At 41.9% G+C, this 6868-nt stretch overlaps 1 long non-coding RNA gene across 1 annotated transcript; it reads left to right on the top strand.

The window, feature by feature from the left end:
* Positions 1-577: 577 nt before the first annotated feature.
* On the top strand, positions 578-1740 carry LOC118313430. Its single transcript, XR_007030140.1, has 2 exons — positions 578-935; positions 1035-1740. It is a non-coding gene; the product is annotated as an uncharacterized LOC118313430 (long non-coding RNA).
* The last annotated feature ends 5128 nt before the right edge of the window (positions 1741-6868 follow it).

The following is a 6868-nucleotide window of genomic DNA, read 5'->3' as shown; positions in this document are numbered from 1 at the left end:
CTTCCTACATATGTTTATACCTGCTGGTGTCTGTTTTTTTTTTCCTTTTTTTGAGCATGCTCTATGAGCCAAGGTAATACAAGGCGCTTAAAAAGTTCTCAGTTTGATAGAATTTATTTTCAAACTACAGTTAGGTTACACAGTGTTGGTCTGTCGGGCCATCTCATTTGTCCTAACTGAAATATGTTAAAGGTCCCCTATTATGAAAATTACACTTTGTCATGGTTTTTAACCCTGTATATGTGTTAACGGGCCCCCCCAAACGTCAGAAAAGGAACCACTGGAACCTGGTAAACGTATCTCGCCGCGGCCATGTTTAATTTCCTCGCTGCCATCGGCTCCTGGTAAACGACAATGGCCAAGATACGAGGTTGCGAGGTGTCCATATTCTCCCGGTGGATTTGTTTTATTTTTAATGGAAATGTCCCCACAACAACCGGCAAAATGTTGTATGTGTGTGCCGACCATTTCACCTCGGACTGCTTCCACAACCAAGGCCAGTACAATTTAGGATGAGCTTCACAACTCAAGCGGAGGAGTGGATCCGTGCCGACAGTCCGGGAGACATCACTCTAACTCGGGAGCTCTAAGTACAAGGTCTTTGTAACTTTTCTTTCTTTACTGTGCGTCTTAGCCTTAGCGCCGCAACTAATGTGGCTATGTTGTAGAGCACATACTATTGATGGACAGGCTTAGTGAATAAACCATGACTGGAATAAGTACTCTATTATATTGTAAAATGTAATTTTTATGTTTTTGAAGGTCCTGCTTTGTTCAAGCTGGGGAACGTTCTGACAAATAAAAGGCTTCTGAAGGATGTTGCCAAACTGAGCCCGCACCACCAGACTTCATCTTTGGAGGCTTTCCACAGCATCATCCTTCATTTTGCACCAAAGAATGTTTTTTTTTTAAATATTTCTTGGAATGCTGTGCAGGTGAGTGGAACTGTTTTCACTTAGCATCTGTGAGAATGTGTATCGTTAGGTTTCTGTCATTATTTACATCTTATATTTTTCTCTTTACTGTACTTCAAGACTCTACCTGGCTGCAATGTTTTATCATGAAAACGCTGGCCAACCACAAGCCCAAACCTCTGGTGGACAGCCTCGCTTTAAACTACACTTCCCAAAGTTCTTGAAGGGGGAAGGCAGATTAAAACCAGTTAAGACTGAGGTAAGTGTTACCTTTATTTTTCACCTACAAAGTATGTTAAACATGTTTTTTTGTTTAATATTGCACAGGGTATGTGGCTGACTTGACGGACCTCGTCTTTGAAAAAGTCTTTGTGGACCCTACAAGGATGCCGTATTGAAAATTCCCATTCCAGAGGCCATCGCTGCACAGTATGAGCGGCCAGACAAGGAGGAGGTCATAGCCAGATATGTGACAAGGTTTAACCAAGGGCTCTAATTCCAACATGCGCGAATGCGAAGATCCACAGGCTGGAATGACGACGCTGATTGTCCGCCCAAGAAGGCCCCAGCACCAGCTCCCAAAGCTCCTGTAACCATTAAAAGAATAGGACAGGACATTTACTCAACATCTAGCTCTTGCAAACATCCATCCTATCTATGGTGTCTTTTTTCATATGGATTCAATGAATCCTACAAAATTTCATTATCACTGATGGTAACTGCATTTTTTTGTCAGATTATATTTTGTGATAAAACATAGAACACTGTCTAATATGTGTGGGTCTGTGTGATAAGTGTGTGAATAAATGCTATACAGTATCTGTAAGATGTCTCCTTTGAATTCATGTTTTATACATACAGCATCTACTGACAGAAAACGTGTATACTCAAAAACAATGCAACCAATTTATTAAAATTATTGAAAATATAATACTATATTGTGTGTAAAATTCACCTGACAAGATACTGGACAAGCTGTATGAGCAGTAAGCTTTGCAAAGATTGTCACACATCGTAATGGAAAGTCGTTACAGGTAAGTTGTTGCACAGGAGAACGTAAGAAAAAAACCAAAGCATCAACTTTTGAAAACTGATTGAAGAACAGTGAAGCTGACAGACATGTTTTTTTCAAATACAGATGTATAAGTTCACTGTAATAAAGACATTTACACAAAGGAAGCTTTTAAATAGGCAACACTGTTCAAGACAGCTATAAACCTCAAATAAAAAAGTTTTCTGTCAGAATCTATCAAAGTATCACACTAATGCCGATATGAAACACGTGTAGCAGTCCTCAGTGTACAGCCTTCTGATTCAACAGAAATGCTGCAGTAATGAAAAGACAGCGGAGAGTAACCATTAGGATTAGCTACAGAGCTAACTACATATTACTATCTACTAATGCAAACACCAAATAAATCACCAAGATGCACACAATTGTTGACTAACCATTCAGAAACGTAGCGCTGCATCCACAGCTTCTCCCTCTCTGCAGCAGCTTTCCTTCTTCTTCGGGTTCTGGTTCAAAATTGTGCGGTTGTTGAGCAAGATCGGCTCGGACGAGCCATGTCTGTGTTCGCTCAGTGGCCCCCGGAAAGACTAGGCCACATCCACTTCTTGAGAGGGGGGAAACAAGCCGAAGCCCATTTACATAAAAGCAACAGACACAGAAACAGCTCACCCAGAGAAGGGCTGAGATAGAGGGCCTCAGAGGGCTTTAGATGATCACAGTACGAGGGACCTGAGGGGTATTTTAAGAAGGAAACTTCAAAGACATGTTTTGGGGACCCCAGAGATCAAATATAAACCTGTTAAAAGGGGTAAAATATGGGATCTTTAACAATGTTTGAATGGATTTCCAATACTTTTTCTGCCGACATACATGGTCTCCATTAATCCACCTATGACACCATCAGAGATAAAGTTTTTACTTTGTGAAATATCTTAAGATCAGTAGGGTGGCGTGGGAACATGGCACAAAGTTTTGGACAGTTTGTGGATCCCAGAGGATGTTTCCTGAGCATTTTTGGAGATCCTTTGACTTCTCTTGTGCCACCATGAGTCTGCTAGTGTGTTTTGAGTGAAATGCATTTCACTCAAAGCCCTAATTTGCCTAAGAAAAGCCTCACAGATGATGTGACTACAGATTTCATTCACTGGCATTTACTTTCATCTTAGAATAAACAATTATAATAATAATCCTAATAGTAAAGTTGGAGTGTGTATGTCCATTATATGTATTGCTTGATTAAGACCATCATCCATGCTCCACCTCCAACAGTTTTGTCTCCTCCCCTTTCAATCTAAATTGCTTTTGGGGGGCATGCGGTAGTCCAACATTATCGACAGTGTTAAGCTGCATTTAATTTTATCACAGTCTTACCTGTGTAATGAGCAACCGAGAGGTGCTCCCAGAGATGTTCCTCCGGTAATTGGAGGATTAGGATGTATCATCACACGTTAATTAAGATAAGCAAATGCAGACACAATGTTTAAGAAAATGGCTGCGCAGACAAATCGCCCATCTTGACATACTAATCCCCCGCATTTACATAGACCTAATTATCCTATCTGAGCTGTCTTTGTCTTCCTGGAACCTTTTTTGCGGGAGAGTCCACATGGGACAGTGTTGGACAAGAGACAAAGTTGTTTAACTCAGGGTGCATCTGTCCATGACATGCTACACCAATGAAATCTCGCTCAGGATATGAGCTATGGGAAGGAAAACATATGTCAGGCCTCTCACAATCTCTTGTTCCCAGAAAATGTGCTGGCAAGGCACAACTGCGGGTTAAGGCTGTTCATTCAGACAGATGATCTGTGAAATAAGCAACCGTAAAATGCTTTAACGGTGTACATCTATCTGGATTTATGGCATCACCCTTGGTTATTATGTCACAGCCCCTGTGGTTCAGAGCATCTTATTTGTTCAGAATGGGGCTTGACTCCCATAAAACAGTTCAGCTATCAACATAAATCTTCCTCGGCCACACGGAGCAGTACCATTTGTGCCAGCTGTATCTTGGTCGCCCTCTGACCTTCTTTTGTTTTCTGACAGGTAGAAAAATGCCCTGACCTGTCTCGGAGTGGTGGCTGATATGTTGCTCCCCTCTGCCCTGCTAGTCCTCCTGAGCCGATATAATGTCTAAATGACATGGTTGGGGACTCTGCTTGTGCTGCTGAAGGGCTTCTCTATCTACTGTATTTGTTTATGACCTTTCAGGTTTTGAGTCATCGCTGATAATTTTTGTTGTGCATCAGGTTATGCAGGATGTGTGTGAGTTTGTGTTTATATCTCCATGTGGGAATCAAAACCTAAGTGTCTACTGGTGTTATGGGGACACATTGCCTTTCTGGGGACCAGACATGCGTGGTCTACACAACATTAGCAGTTTATTAATAGGGTAAGACTTAGATTAGATTAGAGATAAGGTAAAGGATGACAAATCTTATACAAAGACCGAAACCATAAGTTATAACTGAAGCTAACAACAATGTCCTGTGCATTTAAATCATGGTAAACCTTATTCCTCTGAATCAACAATTTTCACTGTTGTCCAAACACTGTTTAAAAAACACAGGTGAGCAACACATATGCACACATGAAATGTTTCTGCATTACAATGACACACTGTATATGATTTATTTTTGTCAGTGCCACATACAGTACACTGTCTTGCAGCTCTTAATACTCTCTGTAACATCAGATGTGTATTAATCCACAACAAGCACACTATTAACTTGTTAGCGCCTCAGTAGAATTGCCACTGACAGGGTGGGAAAGTCAGAAAATATTAGGAGATGGACTATTACAGTATTTTTATATTTTTTTCTTATTTGTATAAATAAAACCAGCCTTATTCTGTGAGCTAAGAATTAGGTTTAGGTTGGGGTAACAGGCTAGGCTGAATGTAGTCAATGTAGAACCCTGATGACAGGGAGCCAAGCTTATGTGTGTGTGAGTGCATTTGTGAGTGTGCATTCTGGGAATGTGGGAGATTGTGTTTACAAGACATAGATCTGGCACAAGAGTTTTGTTTGTGAACAGTGTTGCCTTTGGTGCCCTGCGGCTCCATCTGCAGAAATTGGTGAAATAGGAAAGTCAAGCTGACTTTGTCAGCTGCTCTTTCGTTCCTCTGCAGCAAGCGTCTTTGTGTGTGATTCGTTACTTTGAACTGATTTTAGAATGAATTCAAAGGAAGCAACATAAATCAAGCAGCAAATAATCATTTGGTAATTGCAAATATAGATCTGGCACATGGGGGGCCACGGGGAGAACAGCCAACCATTGGTGAGAGTTCGATGGTGTCACATCATCAATTTAATTAAAAATCAATTTAAGATGGAGGCCTGGGGAGTTGTTTTTTTTCTTTTCCTTTAAGGAAGGAAAGACTTGAATCCAACAAAAATGAGACTAGAGGTACCACGTTCCACAAATGGACGGGAACACAATCATTATATCTGCTGTGCCACATCCCAACACGTCTAAAACCAGGGCCCGAGGGGGTGGAGACGGTGGGTCTTTAATGGGATGCTCTGCTGTTCCTACCTGAGGAGGCTGAAGCCACCGACGATGGTCACAGACAGAGAGTCGCAGTGGTGTTTTAATTACATGGGGACCTCCATCAATCATGCCCCTTGTGGCTGACAGTTAAATCCCTCCCAGACCGAGCTACACTGGCTCCCCCTTGTCCTTCACAGTCCACAGGCTGAACACAGCAGCCGCAGTCCCAGCACACAGCATCCAGTGCACAGACCTCACTTCAATCGCCTGCAGCCACAAATATGGAGCCACAGGAGCAGGAAAATAACACCGGGCGGACACAGCAGATCGCACCACAGAAAGAGGAGGAGAAACATTTCAGGACAGGGCAAAAACGGAGACAAAGCAGTGAGTGCAAGAAAGCAAATAAGTGTAACACCTATCGTGGCTTGTTATCTTTCTAGTTGAACTCAGCAGGCAGTGAACCAGCAACAGCAGTCCAGAAGTTGTAAAGGGAATCCGTCCACACACTTGAATTAATTTAAAAAACAATAGAAAAGCCAGTAGTAATGGTGTCTGGAGGGGCTCCATTTAATGCTCACTGTTGACTTAATGTAACTGAGCTTATCTTAATGACATCCCTAATTACACTCGAGGTAGATCTGCATTCACTGAAGTATCTCACCTCCCGTCTTTCAAGCTAATACTGTGAGCATTATTGCTGATTAATAATCTGGTCCTCACTGCAGCAACGGTTAACATAATGTGAACATTTCTCTGCTTGATGGAAAATAATAAAACAAAAAACAACAAAAAAATGCAATCAGCCAGCACCACTGTGATGATAATAATGTTCACTGGGCAAAATGCAATTTTTCAGTCGACTGCCTTTGTTTAGGAAGATTTCAGAGATGATTATTGTTTGCGCAATTATCCGAATAATAAATTATCCATTTCGAGCCAGAAAACATTTTCCACCTTGCCGGCAATTATCTCTTTTTGTATCTGCACGATCCCCAAGAGATGGCGAGCATATAACCCCCCTCGTTTGTCTGTCAGGAGGCTTCTCCTGGAGGCTACAGGACAGAGGTTAACGACACCTTAATTGGCATTTTCTCCAAAGCTCACAAAACTTGAAACGTTGGGGGGGGGGGGGGGGGGGGGGGGTTAGGAAATGGCACATTACCATGCTGTTCAGCCATTTATTTAAAAGCCCCATTTTACACTGGCTGTCATGTTAGGTGTGCTAATAGATGAGATGAGAATATTAATGGACACTGCCTCACTCCACTGGCAAACATTAAAAGGGTAACATATTGTGTTGTGGCGTGTGGGTAAATTGCATCTCATAAAATACTTATGATACAAAGGTGACTGTAATTGGCCCCGTTTCCTCACCCACATTCCTCAGCCAACACACGGGACATCAACGGCTTTGCAATGCCACGCTCAATAAAAGGATGATACGGTC

The sequence above is a fragment of the Scophthalmus maximus genome, chromosome 19 (genome assembly GCF_022379125.1).
Source record: "Scophthalmus maximus strain ysfricsl-2021 chromosome 19, ASM2237912v1, whole genome shotgun sequence".
NCBI lineage: Eukaryota > Metazoa > Chordata > Actinopteri > Pleuronectiformes > Scophthalmidae > Scophthalmus > Scophthalmus maximus.
This window is presented reverse-complemented; position numbering and strand designations above follow the sequence as displayed.